This window comes from Rhamphochromis sp. 'chilingali', assembly GCF_963969265.1.
Source record: "Rhamphochromis sp. 'chilingali' genome assembly, chromosome: 22".
NCBI lineage: Eukaryota > Metazoa > Chordata > Actinopteri > Cichliformes > Cichlidae > Rhamphochromis > Rhamphochromis sp. 'chilingali'.
This window is the reverse complement of record NC_137950.1, coordinates 10,755,599-10,775,426: the sequence shown is the minus strand read 5'-3', so window position 1 is coordinate 10,775,426 and position 19,828 is coordinate 10,755,599. Positions and strand designations below refer to the sequence as shown.

At 40.2% G+C, this 19,828-nt stretch overlaps 1 long non-coding RNA gene across 3 annotated transcripts; it reads left to right on the top strand.

The window, feature by feature from the left end:
- Positions 1-8,180: 8,180 nt before the first annotated feature.
- On the top strand, positions 8,181-19,019 carry LOC308390765. Of its 3 annotated transcripts, XR_013970490.1 has the most exons (6): positions 8,181-8,840; positions 11,227-11,391; positions 14,194-14,299; positions 14,463-14,544; positions 16,822-17,401; positions 18,214-19,019. It is a non-coding gene; the product is annotated as an uncharacterized lncRNA (long non-coding RNA). The 3 variants fall into 3 exon arrangements; XR_013970488.1 differs by lacking the exon at positions 14,463-14,544; XR_013970489.1 differs by lacking the exon at positions 14,463-14,544 and having other exon boundaries at positions 16,822-17,405.
- The last annotated feature ends 809 nt before the right edge of the window (positions 19,020-19,828 follow it).

The following is a 19,828-nucleotide window of genomic DNA, read 5'->3' as shown; positions in this document are numbered from 1 at the left end:
GAAACGGGACAACTCTCTTGCACCTTACAGCAGTTTCACACAGAGACCCGGGGTCTGTCTAATGAGCCGTGCTGTGAATAACTCAGAGCCAATAATGTATATTAGATTGTCAGTGGCTTAGAGTTTGTGACCATAACAGTACAGAAGCAAACTATTTGAGTATAATTCATATGCAAAAAAACACTCAAAGTTCTAACAGTATTATTGATTGCATACGTTTCTTCCAGTTTTTGAACCCAATTAGAAAAAGGAGACTTTGTAAAAATCTCATATTGTCACAGTCCTAATGCCAATATGATTCTTCAAAGCTCCTGCTTTGAAATGCTGAAGTTTAAAAATTGACCTGGTGAAAGATAATAATTCATAAATCTTTAATATCACTGTAGTCATCTGAATCAACTTTCTCGAATGTGCTGCGAATAAATGCTGCTGCAACCCACTGTGGGAAAGCTGTGTTATTAAAATGAAAACATCTGTGACACGTGGAACACATTCACAGAGGACACAAAGGGAGGACATGCAGAGGCTGTATTAAAGTCAAAAGTCCAAATCTTTAGTCAAAAACAGGCAGCGGTTACAAGACAAGGAGCCCATCAAACAGTCTGCAGGCTCAAGCACACAATGAATTCAAACAGAAGTAAAAAAAAAAAAACCAAAAAAAAAAACTGGACACTGAAAAATGTAACAAGGTGATGTGGGAGGGGACAAAGGGAAGCAGCACTGAATTATCGTCAATGAAAGAGCAGAGATTGCAAAATTATTCAGGAAAGGACTTCAGGCTTACTGAGACTAAGGCCTCTGCTACAAATCTGTCTCATACAAAAACATGTTGTACAGGTACAGTATGGTAAGTGCTCATAGTAATTCATAAGCCGGCTCTACCTGAACCCCTTCAATATTTCTAAGTTTGTGTTTTTTTAATTGCAGTCAGAGTGTGGCTGCTAAAGATGAAAACACACAGAATGTAAACTGAGCTTGGAGACCTTTGTTAGTAACAAATGAGGCCAAAAAAACAAAACCCAAACCACACAAACACGATATTCATTAATAATTAGAAAGCATCTAAACATTCTGGTGGTGGATTTTTACAGTCTTCCGCTTGCTGTCATCTTCATAATCACCGTGATTAATACGTGACTTGGCGAGGTCCTGAGGTAGGCGGGCTGTCTCTGGTGATGTTACCTTCACAGGCAGGAACAGCGTCTGGCACGAGTTGGGGAAACATCCCAGTGCACTCGTGTAGTTTCCTTTCCAGCTGTTTGACATTTGACACTTTAACATTAAAGGGAACAAGAAGAAGCAGACTTAGGTCAGGTGACCACATGGTTTGTAAAATAACTGACAGGAAGTAACCAGGTAGTTAGAAATGGATGGCAGCATGTGTTTAGAGGGACTGCGTTATAATTTGTGTAGTTAGGTAACTATACTTACCAAACACAGAAGCACACAGACGAACAAGGATCAGATGCTGAATGTTGCAGGAACAGGCTCATGTGTGGTGGTCCCTGAATGCTGCTCTGTTCTTGTCTCTGTCCTTTCTTGAAGCTGGCAGGTTGGACAGTCCAGTACTGATATCCTGCCCATCTGAGGAGCAGTTTGAAAACACACATGCAATAGTGATGGGATTTCCGGCTCTTTTTAGAGAACCAGCTCTTTCGGTTCGGCTCACTAAAAAGAGCCGGCTCTTTCAGCTCTGAACCGGCTCTTTGGGTTGTTTTGTTGCTTTATTTAATTTATTATTAACGATAATATAAAATTATGCACAAAAGGAATTACTAATGTAAAAAAAAAAAATCATATATTTATATATGTTTATATATAAATATATGCGGTGGCGCCTAGAGACAAAACACGTACAAACTCCAAAAAGCACGTACAAACTCCAAAACACATTTTTAGCATGAACTGAACTTCCAAAGCAGAGCTACCTAGATCACTTAAATTACACAATTGAAAGCATATGTGTATTGTTTGTGTATTTATACACAAGCATTCATATATAGATTATATAGTCAAATAATTAAAAAGCAAAGTTCATTTACCTGTTATTACCACACACCAAATCCAGTCGCTGGTACTTGCTGGCTTGTGTAGCCACTAGGTAACAAAAGTTCAACACTGCCCCTAGCATCCTGGAGCACTTCTGTTGTCTTTTGTACGTGTTTTGAGTTTTTATGTGCTTCGGAGTTTGTACGTGCTTCGGAGTTAGTACGTGCTTCGGAGTTAGTACGTGCTTTGGAGTTAGTACGTGCTTCAGGGTTTGTACGTGATTTGAAGTTTGTACGTGATTTGAAGTTTGTACGTGATTTGAAGTTTGTATGTGCTTTGTCTCTAGGGGCCACCGTAAATATACTTTTATTTATTCACTCCACATAAAATGTAATAAATAAATCATACAATACAAAAATCAACTATTCACATTTCATCTTTTAACTATTTAAATTTTCAGCTTTTTCCTTTTACAAATTTAAAGTGAAACAACACAAAACACTGCAAACCAAAACACAATTAAATATAAATTATAATATGAAAACAAAAAGAAGATGCATATTCTCTGTCATATGGACCTGCATGAATAAACTTTCTGAATCCTTTATTATCTGCAACTGAAAATAGTTGTGGATGATTACTATAGCTTTCTAATGTGACGTTGTTGTCCCTGGCTCTCTTTCTGTCTCTCCCTCCTACTCTGTTCCTGTGCTACTGCGAGTGTAACTACCCCCCCTCTTCCCAGCGTAAAGCACAAGGCTCGCGTGCTGAGTGAAGCGGAAAAAAAGTGCGAGAGAGAGGGTGAGAGAAAGAAAAAAAAAAAAGAAAAAAAAAAACAAAACTGCTTGCCATAAGGAGCCGGCTCGCCTCGTTCACGTCAAAGTACCGGCTCTAAGAGCCATTTCGTTCGAGACCGACCCATCACTAAGTTTGAACCCCAGCGGCAATGGTTTGAATCCCATGCTTCCCATCTGCTTACGCTCTGTACTCTTCTCAGTACACCTTCAGCCAGCCTAATCTGTAGTCTGTAGAGCTCCAGACTCATTCTGCCTTTTTACCCTTTTCTTCAAATCCCTCCTTAACTTTTCAATCTGTTCTTCATGTCCTAACAAAGGCTCCTAACTCACTCAATTTCCCCTCCATCCACACAATTTAGACATCAAAACATACCTATATTCCTCATTGCCATTAGTTAGTTTTCTTTAGTTGATAGTTTTCGAGTTACACAAGGTTTTTAACAGGAAGAAATGGCGGTTTTAACTTCTCATTGTACTCTACAAATGTAAGTTTTGTTCATAGAGCTGGCGGTAGCCCACGTTTAGCTCAGAGAGTAGAGAAGGCGTTAGCGGTCCTGGTTCAAAACCTCCCAGCAACAGTATGTTTTGAGCAGACATCTCAGCTTTTTTGCCTCTTTTCAGCAGACCATTTGCAGCTACACGGCAGTCACTACTTTACATCCTTTCTTTTTTGGTGGATATACCAGAGCTTGCAGGTCAGACCCCCACTATTTATAGAGTGCCAGCGAGTTTCAGTAATGTTAATGTGCTTGTGTGGAGCAATGAGTGTATAATAGATGAAAGACATAACAGCACTTCTTCCCATTGTGCAAAAATGAAGCCAAAATATCCCGCTTGTGGGAGCTGCACGTTGCACTTTTGGAGCCTTGACTTCAGGCTCCGGTGTTGTGCCAGAAAGTGATTGCCTGCCAAAAACTGATTTCCAGTGTTTCTGTGTATTTTTCATGTGTAATATCTTTACGCATGTTGGTAAATACACTTCAGTGAACAGAATTTACAAAGGGGTTATATATAGAATTAAAAAATTTTTTGTTTTTCCAAGTATCTTTATAACTCTGTGTTATTGTACTTACATTATAACCAATCCAGTCCTTTATCCCCACTTAAAATATTTTTACAGAACTATTGTGATATTTGCTGCCATTTCTGCTGTCCTCTTGGCCAACTTACTCTTACAAAAGACATTTTTAATCTTAATGAGATTTTTTTTAACTGCATAAATAAAGGTTCTATGAAAGTCGCTGCCAAAAACTGATTGCGGCTTCTACCTTGTTACACGAATGTTGTTTGTGGCTCAATAGGACTTTGTGTCATCCATGAGGGATGCATTTGACATATGTTTCACATATTATAGCCCAACAAGTTACTTATTGCAGTTTAAATACGAGCAATCAGTTTTTGGCAAATGCCGGAAATCACTTTTTGGCACAACACCGGTACACTTTTTAGGTAGGCAGACTGATCCAGTTTATCTGTTAATGGGTTTACCTCGACTGACTACTCGGTCAGTTAAGGTTAATACAACCACGTCATTATAAAAAAAAAAAAAAAAAAAGACACACAGCTTATCATCTTATCTTCTACAACACCTAAAATCACTGTTAATTTGTTTGCTAGATTAGCTGCTAGCATACACACTGTGTTAGAGGCTTGCTGCTAGCTAGTTAGCATGCTACACACCTGTTACTCTAATACTCTGCATTGTTTGAATAATTCAGCACTTCTTAGGTTTTGTTCTCCATTTTTAGACAGTAATGAGATCAGCTGCACACTCCACAGAAGTCCAGAGTTACTTTTAATATTAAAAAATGTAATGCTGTCCTTTGGGTTTTTAACAGAGATCTTCACCAGCAGCTCCCTCACAAAAAAATGTAACAGTGCAAATGCAAATTCCTTGCTGAAAGTTTAACCAAAAGGCATTTCCAGTAGAAATGGGCTGACATATCCTGAGCATAACCATGTATAATATCCACTGAAGTTAAAAAGAGGTGCTTTGCAACATTAAACTGCAGTGTGCAGTACGCATTTTTCGGACCATAAGGTGCACGGGATTATAAGGCACATTAAGCGAAACAAAGCAGTCAGATAATAACTGATGATGCCATAGCCCTGACACTACATACTGCCCTGTCACACCTGGAGAAGAGAGACACGTATGTAAGAATGCTGTTTGTAGATTACAGCTCAGCATTCAATACCATCGTTCCCTCGAAGCTGGACAGGAAACTGCAGGATCTAGGACTGAGCAGCTCCCTCTGCAGCTGGATCCTTAGCTTCCTGTCTGACAGACGCCAAGTGGTCAGACTGGGCAGCATCACCTCATCCCCCATCACACTGAACACTGGTGCTCCACAGGGGTGTGTACTGAGCCCTCTCCTGTACTCACTCTACACCTACGACTGCACAGCCACTAACAACTCCAACATCATTGTGAAGTTTGCGGACGACACTACAGTGGTGGGTCTTATCACCAACGGTGATGAGACGGCCTACAGGGAGGAGGTCAGCGCCCTGACCCACTGGTGTCAAGACAACCATCTCACCCTCAACGTCACAAAGACAAAGGAGTTGATTGTGGACTTCCGGAGGTGCAGAGAAGTACACACCCCCATCACCATCAACGGCGCTGCTGTGGAGAGAGTGAGCAGCTTCCGATTCCTTGGTGTACATCTGGCTGAGGATCTTACGTGGTCAGTACACACAAACAAAACAGTGAAGAAGGCGCAGCAGCGCCTCTTCTTTCTCAGGAGACTGAAAAGATTCGGCATGAGCCCCCGCATCCTCAGGACCTTCTATCACTGTGCCATTGAGAGCATCCTCACTGGATGCATCACCACCTGGTATGGCAACAGCACCGCCTACAACTGCAAAGCTCTCCAGCGAGTAGTGCGGTGCTCTGAACGGATAATTGGAGGTGAGCTTCCCTCCCTCCAAGACATCTACAGGAAGCGGTGCCTGAGGAAAGCGGGGAGGATCATCAAGGACTCCAGTCACCCCAGCCATAAACTGTTCAGACTGCTTCCATCAGGAAGGAGGTTCTGCAGCATCCGGTCCCGTACCAGCAGACTGAGAGACAGCTTCTTCCACCAGGCCATCAGACTGCTGAACACGTCATAGACACCTCAGCTTCACTACTGGAACTTTAACATTATGCACTCCATACTGTACAGTAATGCCACTGTTTTGCACATGTCTCAACTCTGTATATTTTTATATATTTATTGTTTACTCTAATTTGTAAAATATGTGTACACACACACACACACAGAAAAATATTTAATATACACATCCAGAAATGCATATACTATTATATATTGTACATATATTTATTAGTTTCAGATGTAGCCATTCTTGTATTTTGCACAACTCTGTTGCTTGTGAAGCTCGCACACAAGAATTTCACTCACAAGTACTGTACCAATGTACCTGCACATGTGATGCGACAATAAAAGTGATTTGATTTGAGATAAATCAAACTTTATTAAACTCATTCTTCTTGCTTCCTCCACTTCTGTAGCATTGATGCATTAATGTTGAATTCTCTGGCAGCTGCGCTATTCCCATGTTGTTGCAGTAATGACTAACCTTGTATTGTGGATGGATTATCTCAGTTGTTCTCCTGACTGAAGTTTGGTCCATTTACAGCATCCTGCCATGCGATTGCATTTGTCTCTAACTATCAGGAACCTTAACGTTAACTTTTATAAGTGGAAAAGTGTTAGTGTTCGTCCTCCAGCTTCACTGTTTATGTTATGCTAACATAGCTGAGTCGCTAGCGATCACGTAGCACATCATTATATACCAGCTAGCCCAACTTTAGTAACCCTACAAACGTCACTGCTGTTTAGTTTCCTGTCTTCATTTATGTTGGAAGTGATAGCAGAGCTGTACGTTTTAATTTTTTCAGAAATCTCTCAGTCAGAACATGCAATATCATGCTTAGGTAACTAGCAAAACTAGCGAGCTAACTTCCGCTAGCTTCCTGCTAACTTCTAACTCCGTTAAATGTAATAAATTTTGTTTTCATGGATGCCTGGAAGTTAAACTTCACAGTTACACCTGGTAAAGCAGCAATGCTGATCATTTTATTAAAGATGAAAGAATTTAGACAGTTTAACTCTCAGTGATGCTGCAGTGTTCGTTTGACCTGAAGTTTACGGAGTTTAGGACCCAGATTACTCCCAGATTTAAGAGCATCTTAATCCGACAAATCCAACAATAACGACAGCTGCTTGCATGTTCTGCAAAAAAAAAAAAGAAAAAAAAAAAAAAAGCGCTTTGTCGTGTATCTGACGGACAAACACCAAACCAGTTCCACATCACTGAAGTTGCACCATTTTTACAAACCAATCCTGGTTCATCTGTTTCACTCAACAATCGGCCATGTGCGTATGAAAACAAAGGCACTGCGCATGCGCGTTTTACTCATATTCTATCACAATATTTCATTTTCCTATCGTTGCCTAACATTATACCGGTATTACCGTGAACCAGAGGTGGGACCAAGTCATTGTTTTGCAAGTCTCAAGTCTTTATTCTCAAGTCTCAAGTCTTTATTCTCAAGTAATGTCAGGCAAGTCAGAGTCGAGTCTCAAGTCACTGGTGTAAAAGTCCAAGTAAAGTCACAAGTCGGAAATTTTGAATTTCAAGTCCTTTCGAGTCTTTTTATAAAAAAAAAAAAAAGAAAAAAAAAAAAAAACACACCAACCACGAAAAAAGCATGTTGCAGTTATATGCTAAATGTAAATATTAGACCATGTAATTTTTAAATCTGTGTTTTTCTCAACACATGACAAAATAGTGAACTTAGAAAATATACACAAATTGTGAAATTGCACCTCTTTAAAATGCAGTTCAATTAAACCTAGCTCCAAGAATAATTTTCACCGACAGTTCTGAGATAAGCTGCATGTTATTCTTGGATGCGGTTGTAGGACCAGCTTTAAAATCGCATGACAAAAATATCATACATATTAAAAAAACTGCATCAACAACGTAGCCTGGACAACATTTGCTAGTTAGATGAAGTCAGCTATCTCATCGTAGCATATTTATATGCATATTTATAATCATACGGTTCTTGGAGTGAGTGCATACACTCATGAAGTTTAGTAACTTCAGGTCAGAAAGTAAAGACCATCGTACCTATCATAAGTTTTCCAGTCTCACAAATCGTCTTCATAAATACACATTCGTTAACAGTTTATTAATAGGACCTTTGAGCTCAAGGGTAATTAATTAGTAGTGGAAATAATTTCTGGTACGCGTTACAGAAATGTAGCAGTGACAATAATATTGTATGCTGTAATCGTACTGGGCAATTAGTGATACAAAAAAAAAAAAAAACCTGTTTTATCCTGTGAATAAAAGTACCGTAATTGTCGGGCTATAAGCCGCTACTTTTTCCACAAGCTTTGAACCCTGCGGCTTTTAGTCAGGTGCAGCTTTTCTATGGATTATCCATGATTTTTGTCATATCGTAAGACGATTTGTTTTGTTTGTTCCGCTGTTGTACGGCACTACGTTGCCTGGCGGAAGGGCATGTGATCAGACACACAGTATCGGGGTTCAAGAGTGGTGTGTTGGTCACGTGTCCATCCGCCAGACAACATAGTGCCGTACAAGTAGCGCGAAAAACAAACTTCAAAGTAGTGCTACACGTTCAGCGGGAGTCGTGGATGATGTGCGGCGATAAACTTGCGAAAAGCAAGTTATGCTCAACTCCACCGGTGGAATCTGACAGCGTGGAAAAGTGTGAAAACATCAATGATCACCAACGGATTTCGAAGGGCTGAATGCTGCATGATGGAGAGGAGGACACCGCCACGGCCCTTCTGAGGGTGTTCGACTCTGACACTGACAACGAGGATTTCTTTGGTTTTGAAAGTGACAACGAAGGAAAGAAGCTGAGAGTGGATGATGAAGCCACCCTGAGCCTGTTCGTATCCAACACTGGAGAAGAGGACTTTGGTGGTTTTAGTGGGCAGGAAGATGGTGGTGAATGACTGACTTTTCTTCTTGTTAAAGCCGTGTCACTGCACCTGAGCCTAAAAGGTAGTCTGAATCTATTTTTCTGGTGTGCTGTAGGTTATTGTTATGTACTACATTTGTTACTCATTTCAGAATCAGAATCAGAATACTTTATTGATCCCTGGGGGAAATTATTTTTTGTTACAGTGCTCCATTTTAAACCAACATTAAGACAAGACAGACAATACACTAACTAAGAATAGTACAATATATACATATATATATATATACATACATACATACATACATAAGTCACTCATAAATAAATATTTGGAAAAGAAACATGTGTAGTTGTAGCAGCAAACAGTGTGTTAAGTGGATGCGTTGTACAGGGAGATGGCCACAGGCAGGAATGATTTCCTGTGTCGTTCAGTGGTGCTTTTCGGTAATCTCAGTCTCTCACTGAACGTGCTCCTGTGACTGACCAGCATGTCATGGAGTGGGTGGGAGGTGTTATCCAACATTGTCTTTATCTTGGACAGCATCCGCCTCTCCGACACCACCTTGAGGGAGTCCAGCTCCATCCCCACAACATTGCTGGCCTTACGGATCAGTTTATTAAGTCTGTTGGCATCTGCGACCCTCAGCCTGCTCCCCCAGCATGCAACAGCATAGAGGATCGCACTGGCCACAACAGACTCATAGAAAATCCTCAGCATTTTCTGGCAGATGTTGAAGGACCTCAGTCGCCTCAAAAAATAGAGACGACTCTGGCCCTTCCTGTAAAGTGCTGTGGTGTTTTTAGCCCAGTCCAGTTTATTGTCAATGTGTACTCCAAGGTATTTATAGTCCTCCACAATGTCAACACTGACCCCCTGAATTGAAACAGGGGTCAAGTGTTTCCTGGTCTTCCTGAAGTCCACGATCAGTTCCTTGGTCTTTGCCACGTTGAGCTGCAGATGATTCTGCTCACACCACGTGACAAAGGAGTCGACCACAGCCCGGTACTCTGTCTCATCATCCCTGCTGATGCATCCAACCACCGCAGAGTCATCAGAAAACTTCTGAAGATGGCAGGTCTCTGTGCAGTGGCTGAAGTCTGTGGTGTAGAGGGTGAAGAGGAAGGGGGAGAGGACAGTCCCCTGTGGTGCCCCACAGCACAGCACATGTTTCCTACTTGTAATTACTGCTACTTGTACATATACCTAAAAGGTTATGCAAATATGTACTCATAACTTGTTTTTCAAAATATTAATAAAAGGGGTGTGTCTCCAAACAGCCATCTCTTTCCTGACAATTCGCTTTGTGCATATTCTCTTACATATGATAAGTCAATATTGAAACACCTGCGGCTTTTGGTCAGGTGCGGCTAATGTATGTACAAAACAGGATTTTCCCCTGATTTTAGCTTGTGCGGCTAATATTCAGGTGCGCTTTGTAGTCCGGGAAATACGGTATATGTTTTTGTCAATGTACCATAATAACAGAAGCGAAACGCAATATTGTGTCAGGACAATTTACTATTTATGCACAATAAACAAAGGAGCATAGCGCGACAATTTCTGTTCAGCACCAGACTTGCTTGTAACCTATATCACCAATTATGTTATGAAAAATGACGCATTAACTACAACAGCAGACTGACCTTTGTGAAAATGCTTGGAGCAGACTAACCTGTGAGCTGGAGTGTTCTGGGACGTTATATTTGGTCTTTGAATGGCTGCAATCCAGGCCATCCCTCGCGTCTTTGTTACTTCGGAAACATGGCTCGAACAATTTCTCTTCAACGACGTAATCCGATAACAACCGATCTCTTTACCCGTCGGCTTCCCGTGGCTGTCATGCGACCGGCTATTGCAGTTAATAATACAACGGCTTCTTGACATTTTTATGTTTCTTTTTATCGCTGTGTAACTGATTTCAATTGAAAGCCTGCGTGCGCTAGTACCTCTTGCCACAAGTTCCCAGAATCCTTTGCGGTTTTACCCCTGAATGACGTCACATTTTCAATCTCTATATAATATGTATGTTAAATTTTATATATATTTGGGGTGAAATATCAAGTCTTTTCAAGTAAACCGGTTCAAGTCCAATTCAAGTCCCAGGTCATTGGTGTAAAAGTCCAAGTCAAGTCACAAGTCTTAGAACATTTTTTTTCAAGTCAAGTCTAAAGTCATAAAATTTATGACTCGAGTCCGACTCGAGTCCAAGTCATGTGACTCGAGTCCACACCTCTGCCGTGAATGGTATAATATCAAACTGGGGAACCTGATCATAAATGCAAAAATGTTTCTCCATTGAGCTACAAGTGATCAAAGAAAACATGATCTGAGTGCTTCAAAGTGTTGCTTCTTGGATATAAATGAGACAGACGCCAGTCAAATTTAACAGGGGTGCTGGCTGAAAATGAAAGCCTACCTACAGAAAGTGTGTAAATCTTTAATAATATTTATTTGCTTGGGTATTTTAGGAATGTTTTTCTAAACATGGAGATAAAAGGAGGAAGAAACCGATCTGAATTTCCCGTCTCCTGCCTCCGATGATCACTGTGACCTCAGAGGGCAACTGGTCTGCGAAGCTGGAACTGGAGTGAGGGAGAGAGGAGTCATCATCCAGCTTGAAAGAAAACATCCGGGTAAAGTGATGTGGATCAGTGGATAAACTCGTCTCTACTTTTCTTTTGGCCTCATTTGTTACTAACAAAAGGTCTCCAAGCTCAGTTTACATTCAGTATGTGCTTTGACTGCAATAAAAAACAAAAAAAAAAAAAAAAAAAAAAAAACCCCACAAACTTTTAAATATTGAAGGGGTTCAGGTAGAGCTGGCTTATGAATTACTAAGAGCGCTTACCATACTGTACCTGTAAAACATGTTTTTGTATGAGACCGATTTGTAACAGAGGCCTTAGTCTCAGTAAGCCTGAAGTCCTTTCCTGATTTATTTTGCAATCTCTGCTCTTTCATTGATGCTTCCCTTTGTCCCCTCCCACATCACTTTGTTACATTTTTCAGTGTCCAGTTTTTTTTTTTTTTTTTACTTCTGTTTGAATTCATTGTGTGCTTGAGCCTGCAGACTGTTTGACAAATAGAGCTGGGCGATATGAGATTTGTTCATATCACGATATGTCGTTATCGCCTGAAATGAAAAGAAAAAAAAAAAAAACAAACAAACCATAAGCCAAATAACTATATTTGTAAGATTTAAATGTGCCGTTGCTCACAAGTAAAATGTGAAATAATCAGCAGCTTGTTTTTATTTAAATATTTATTTCCCATAATAAGTTCAACAGGGTAGATGTACTTAAGGAACATGAGACTTTTTCAGATAAATAAAGGCAAATATTGCAAACTACACAAAAGGCAGCCGCTAAAGCGTTTAAGTTTCAAAATAGAACAAACGAAACAGACTAAATTGTCAATTCCACTTAGAAACAAAATATTAATTCTAAAAATAAATCTTAGTTTGTTTTACAGAAGAACAGACAAAACTGACTAACTTTTGTCAATATCAAATAAACTGAGAACTAAAAGGAAATTCTCAATCTCTCCTTGTTGTATAGCTTAGCTTTTCAAACAGTTACTTTAGTCTGACAAAAGCCGAATGACGAATTAGCGCTTCCAGTCAGAGACTGAGGCTACGTCCACACGTACACTGGTATTTTTGAAAAAGGAGCTTTTCCGTTTTCGTTTAAAAAAAAAAATAATAATAATAATAATAATAATCCTGTCCACACATAAAGGCAGAAATGAAGGAAAACGCTGCTATGAACATGCCAAAGCAGCAGGTGGCGCTACATTCCTAACCGTGCAGAAATGCTGGCCAATCAGAAGTCTAGAAGCCTCGGTGGGAAAAAGTAAACAAAGCTGGGGCATAGAAGCAGAACCGAGTCGTATGTGTGGAGGGACAGTAACTGTGTGTATGTAAGCATTTAAACACTGCAGAGAGTACAATTAACAGTATTGTAGAAGTTCATTTCACCGAAACAATAACGTGGCACACAGTGTGACGCATGCACCAGTTTATTGTATTTCCAGACTTGCTTTCGGCACAATTTACAGTGCACGCTACTCTGTTTTTTGTCAGACTTGAAATAGCCAAAATACCTTCACACTACGGAACTTCTATGGCTCTTCCGTTCGACAATCTCTCCGGCATTGGAACCATCATCTGTTTTCTCTTCGGTCACGCTCGGTTGATTTTTCTAGTCGGCACACTCATTTGCTCCATTACCCGCTTCCCCAAAAAAAAAAAAAAAAAAAAAAAAAAAAAAAAAAACCACGTGCGACTTGGCACTTGTGCTGTACGTAACAAGTCACGCGACGTGACGCTGCGGCTGTGATTGGTTCGGCTCTGCGCTACTTAATTTGGATTGGCTGACCTTTTTTTTTTCTCCCCAGAGGACAAGAGCAGCGAGGTCTATCGCAATAGCTTAATTTCTCTATCGAGTAAAAGTTATATCGCGATACATATCGTTATATCGCCCAGCTCTATTGACAAAAAAAATAATCCAACTAGAGCCCTTAGATCTGCAGATTAGTTTCTTCTGACTATCCCCAGAACTAGACGGGAAAACAGAGGTGACCGAGCTTTTGTGATCGCTGCACCCAAACTCTGGAACACTCTGCCCCTTCACATTAGGTCTTCGCCAACAATCGACATTTTTAAAACCTGCTTGAAAACACATTTGCACTCTCTAGACTAGTCCATCCATCCATCTTCTTCCACTTTACCCAGGTCCGGGTCGCGGGGGCAGCAGCCTATGCAGAGAAGCCCAGACCTCCCTCTCCCCAGCCACCTCCTCCAGCTTATCCGGGGCTGAGCTTCTCGCCCCATCTTTAAGGGAGAGGCCAGCCACCTTTCGGAGGAAGCTCATTTCCGCCGCTTGTATCCGCGATCTCGTTCTTTCGGTCACTACCCACAGCTCGTGGCCATAGGGGAGGGTAGGGACGTAGATCGACCGATAAATTGAGAGCTTCGCTTTTACACTCAGCTCCCTCTTCACCATGATGGACCGGTGCAGCATCCGCATCACGACAGACTAGTCTGTTATAATAATTACTATGCATGTTTACCATTTTATCTCTACTATGTGCAGCACTTTGGCTCAACCCGTGTTGTTTTTAAATGTGCTTATAAATAAATTTTGATTTGATACTGTAATGAGTACAGTTTATAAGTACAGTGCAAGTGTCCATGAGTGTTAACAGCACAGCTAACCTTCATTCAGGGTGGAGGTAGGGCATGCTTGACAGCCTGTGGGTAGCAGCGAAGTGCCAATTGCCCGCTCTGGCACCCTCACCACCCACTACAGTTTCCTATGTCCTCCACAGTACAGCAGTTGAACCAGAGTGTGCAGCAGTAGGTCAGAAGAACATATGAGACACTTTGACTGTTCAGTGCAGTGTGGAGCCTAACAAAAATCTGTTTTGTGTCCCAGCTGATCAGCAGGAGGAGAGAAGTCTGACGGAGCAGCAGAGGAACATTTTCAGCCGTTTGCACTCAGCTCAGCTACTACAGAGAAAACGATGAGCTCAACACAGAAGGTGAGGAAAAAAATGCTACCGTTTCACCAAATGGATTTCAATTAATACATATATGTACACATACACCCACATACGACTGTGTTGAAAGGCTTTGAGTAATGAACCCTTTTTCAATAACAATAATTGTCAAGTTAGAGGTCAAGGTCTGGGCCTCTTTGCTTAGGCTGCTGCCCCCGCGACCCGGCCCCGGACAAAGCGGATGAAAATGGATGGATGGAATAATTGTCAAGTGTTCTGTCTCTGAGGTGCCCACACTTGAAAAAGACCAGACTTTGAATTTTGCTCAATTCATTTTGACCAGCTAGTTAGATAGCTGATAGGTAGATGGATAGATACGTAGATAAGTGAAAAACCTTTCAACACAAAAAATAAAGAACATTTCATTAATCATTCAGATAAATTAAATGCATTATACAGAAGACAAATGAAATAACAAAAATATATACACTTCAGTAAAGCCACTTAACATAGCTAAAGCTAAATACTTTTGTCTAAACTATCATTTAACCCAGTTTAAGTTAGTTTTACATTCATTGGTTTTTAAATCACAGAGCTGAGTAATTACAAAAAAATGAAGATGAAATAAACTGTGGTTCTTAAGTACACAAAGTACACAAAATGTGTCTACCTTGCATTTTTTACACTTTTATAACAATTACATTTTTAAAGTATACATTTTAGAGTTTGCAAATATTTTAAATAGAGACTTTAACCAAGGATTTTCTTTTACAAAGAATTATTTTCCTTAAATTAAACCAAACATATTTACACAAGTTTTAAGATTTAACCAAGGATTTGGGGGTAACTATTTTTAGTATTAATTAACATAAATGTGGGAAACACTACCTACATAAACAATTTATTCAAACTTAAACATTCATTTTAATATCAATATAATTTTTTTTAAACTTAAATGCAGTAACTATTTCCCAAAGCATAAATACATTTCCACAATTGAGCTTCCATAGTTCCCCAACATATAAGCAGCAAATATGAGTCCAAGAGCTTACCGATAGCCCGTCTAGCTCAAAGCCTTCCTCACAGTGGAAAGTGGATTGTGCTTCGTTTGCTGTCCTCTCAGTATGTCGCACCCAGGTCAAATGACTGCTGCATGCATTTTAAGGTCTACTAGGCACGCCCGCCCTTGATTGCTCTAATTCAGCTCACCTGGCGGAGCGGCGCGCACCAGGCCGCGCTTAGCTGTAGATTGCACAAGGTCTAATCAGCGGCCACGCGCAAGCAGCAGCACAGAGCAGGTAGTGGGCAGGAGGAGGAAGAGAAGAGTAACAGCCACACCTACTAGGTCAGCGCGACAATAATAATAATAATAATAATAATTCTTTATTTAAAAGGAACAGTGCAGTTTAACACAGTCCAAGTATGAAACATAAAACTGATGTACTGCACATGAGTTTATAGCTGTTGCTAATTTCCAACCATTGTCCCTTGTTGGGCTTACATTGCTTATAATACAAGCTTCAGTGTTTCAGAAAGCTTCATTTGGCCATCACTGATATCAATAAAATCTGTAAACTCTCTCCATACTCTTTTACGTCCATGCTACAGAGGTAGCCCCTCGTTTAGGAATAAGGTCCTCGATTTGTTTTGACTGGTCCTTTTGTTTGAAGCTACCTTTTCTCCCTGTGAAATACAGCAGCTGGACCTTTAGCTAGCAACACACTGTTAGACAAACTGCATGCAAACATTTGGTGCGTTTCAAATTTTTGTTGAGCTGATAAAAATGCTGCATTTGAAATTAGCTGCCACTTAAAAACTATTACTCCACGTATGCTCGCTCATCTTGTGTGTGGCTAGATGCTGAAGTACTGTGACAGCAACATATGAGCGCTGCAGTCACTCCAGCGTTGTGCCAAAATAAAAAACACTGGCCCACTTTGACCCCTGACTATGGCCCACAGTTTTCTTTCTTTCATTTTCATGTGTCACACTCTGGTGATTAATACACCATCTGGATTGCCGTTCATGTGTTACTGTTTAAGCTGTGATGAACTAACTCCTCTCAAAGGCCTTAAACCAAAAGTAACACATCTGTTTGGAAATGTAAGGAGTATAAAGTACAGATTATTATTTTTAATGTAGGGAGTAAATGTTAAAAAACAACAACCTTAGTTTACAAACAGACTCTTCACTGAACCAAGCTTGCAACTATTACACTGGATTTAAATTATATGAAACAGGGGAAAGAAATATAAGAAAGTATAGACCTGGTAAACATGTATTACTATTCTGAGTGTGTTAGCATGCTAGCATTAATATTTGTGTAAAGCAGGGTGGATGGGCATGATTTTAGTGTGTTTGAACAGTCATTCATTATTTTTAACACCAGGTTGGATGTAATGTGTTACTGTTACCAGTAGGTGGTGATAAGAGACCTTTAGGTGTTTGGTGCCACACTCCACCTTCAGGTTTAAAATTAGTGTTAATGGAGGGACTTTGAAGGTTCAGTTTGTTCAGCGACTGCATTTCACTCATTTCCTGTGTTTGTATCTCTGTCGCTGCAGGACCAACATGGACCGAGAAGTCAGCGCTCTCAGGAGGCCGACAAACCTCACAGAAGAAAGAGAGAGAAAAACTACAGCTGTGACGAGTGTGGGAAGGATTTTTCTCGCAAAGCTTCACTAACAATGCATCAAGTCATCCACACTGGAGAGAGACCGTTCAGCTGTGACTTGTGTGGAAAGTCTTTCCCCTGGGATAGTTGCCTAAGAAAACACCAACTCGTCCACAGTGGAGTGAAAGCGTACAGCTGTGATCAGTGTGACAGAGCTTTTGATCGCAGTTGCAGCTTACAGAGGCAACTCTGGAACTAAGACATATAGCTGTGACATTTGTGGAAAAACTTGGCGAGACAGCCGAAATAGACACCTACGCATTCACACCAGACATGTTGTGTACTGGTGTGATCAGTGTGGCAAACAGTTTATAACAGATGTACAGTTACAAAGCCACATGTTTACCCATGCTGAGGAGAAACCTTATAAATGTGACCTGTGTGAGAGGACTTTTAAAGCTCCACGTTACCTGAGACGACACCAACAGATCCACACCAGAAAGAGACTCTACAAGTGCAGTTACTGTGACGTATGTATGTTTATTTTTATCTTATAATTTTAGCCTGACTGTTTGGGAAAACTCAGCTCATTAAATTGTGTTAACATGTTGGAAATTCTACTGGACGGAAAAGCAGCTCTGAGTGATTATTCAGATTTTAATTTCATTTATGGTTTTTGCTTACACAGTCATGAAAAACTAAAATTGCTGTAATGTAATCCTCAGGGAGTTTCGTGGTATATCATGGTTTTGTTGTTATTTCAGCATAAATGACCTTTGGTTTACAGCGGCTCATTCCTCTGTCAGGTGTACGTGGAATACAATAAAACACAAAATAAGTACAAAACCAAACCATTCAGTAATCTTCTCTTATGTTAACAAAGTTGTATCGTTACATATTGGCGTTGTAGTACTTTAGCTGTAGTATCACTGCTTCCTTGTAGCTCAAGTACTTTTAGACATCAGTGTTAAAATACTCATTTAATATTATCATTGCAGTGTCATGGGGGTAGTAGTGTTTTTTCTTGTGTCCCAATCAGCTGAGTACCGTAACTGCACAGTTGCAGTGTTTCGAATGCAGTATTAAATTAATATTATTGGAGTGTTACATTAGTAGTTTAGCACTGTGTTGGTACCCTGAAAATATTAGCATGGTGTAACATTAAATAAGTATTACTGTAGTATTATGGTGGTAGTATTGTAGTTATCGTATCCCTGTGAACTGAGAAAGTAATTGGAGTAAAAAGTAATTGGACGTTGGCAGAGATGCTTTTTATTTCAGGCGACGTTCACGATACAAATGTTGAAGGACTGACTTCCACTGTCTTTGTGTCTTTGTTTAGAAGCAGAGTGGTGCAGATGGGTCCAGTTCTCAACCCTGTCATCGCTGTGGTGGTGGGAAAACTTTTGTTGTGACCTTTGTGGAAAATCTTTCAGTCATGCAAAGAGCCTAAAAATACATCAACGTAGACACACTGGAGACAAACTGAAATACTGCAAAGAATGTAGGAGAAGCTTCCCCAGATCACATGAGTTAAAACACCATGAAGTCATTCACAGTGGGGTTAAAAAGCACCTCTGTGATCAGTGTGGGTCATCGTTCACTACTGCAGGTGAGCTTAAAACACAAACGAGTCCACACAGGAGAGAAACCATACAAGTGCACACACGGTCACACTCACACAGCTGTGACCGGTGTGACAAGACTTTCAGGAATCTCAGTTCATACTCCAAACACAAACGATCCCACACTGCAGATAAACTGTTTCACTGCTACAAATGTGCAAAAACGTTCACTTCACTATCTGTTCTGTGCAAACATCAGCGTGATCACGGTGAATCTGGTGTCAGGGTCAGACTTAAAACTGTTGAGATCAGGCTCCACAGAGTTCAGCTGGAACCTCACGTAAAGAACTGATGAGGCTGCTGTAAATATAAATGTTCCTGCAGTTACATCTTAAGCTTTCTAAACTCTTCTACTTTAGTGCTCTTATCGAGTGGTTAGCTTTTTTTGTTTTTTGTTGGAAGAAGAAAGCTTGTTATGTAATCAAGTTTTTATTGAATGCATTTTGATCCATGTGTTCTGTAGGTGTTCTTTGTTCAGGCTGTCTGTGTTATGAAACTTTGCAACGGTTAAATAAAAAATGAAAATGTTAAATAAAGAAATGGTTTAATGACAGCTTGAGCCATGATGTCATTTCCTGTATTTCAGAGTAAAGACTCGAGGGATGAATGGAAACATGTTTACAGTCAGAGTCAGATTAACTGTTTTCAGTGACCCAGATGGAGGTTTATCGGAGGACACTTGGCTTTCCTTCCCTCACACTGAGCAGGGTTCCTGCAGCTTATTACAAACTCTGATCTTAAATTTAAGAAAAATAAGATCTTTAAAATCTTGTATTTCTTTTTATCAAACTTGCTGTAGGTGTTAAAACTTCTGATTTTTTTTATTTTTATTTTTTTTTTTAGGGAAAATAATCTTTTATAGTTGTGGTTTCATTTGCTCAGAGTTTATCAGCGTTTCCTGATACAAGGCAGGATGGATCCATGCTTTTGTGTTTTTTAAGACAAATTCTGAAGCTAAAATCTGAATGTTACAGAGATTGAGACCCATCAGATCAGGCAACATTTTCAATCTTCTGTTGTCCACAAAAGGGGACAACAGAAGATAACTGTGGAAGGAGAACGAACTGTTAGATCTCAGGTCCAGTTTACCTCCTGGGTACGTCAAGCTCTTCCTCTGCTAATCGTTCCAAACACGGAAAGCTTTTAGGAACATTTAAAGTTTGTTTGGTTTTTAAGTAAATTTTGTGGAAGCCTCAGTCTGAGATGATGGTTACAGAAACTGTGCAAGGATGACGTTTCGTACTTATTTGATATAGAGAAGTGAGTCACCAGAGAATGGACACATGTTAGACATGCTGGAGATGGTTTTTGTGTCACAAAAGACTTCAAAAA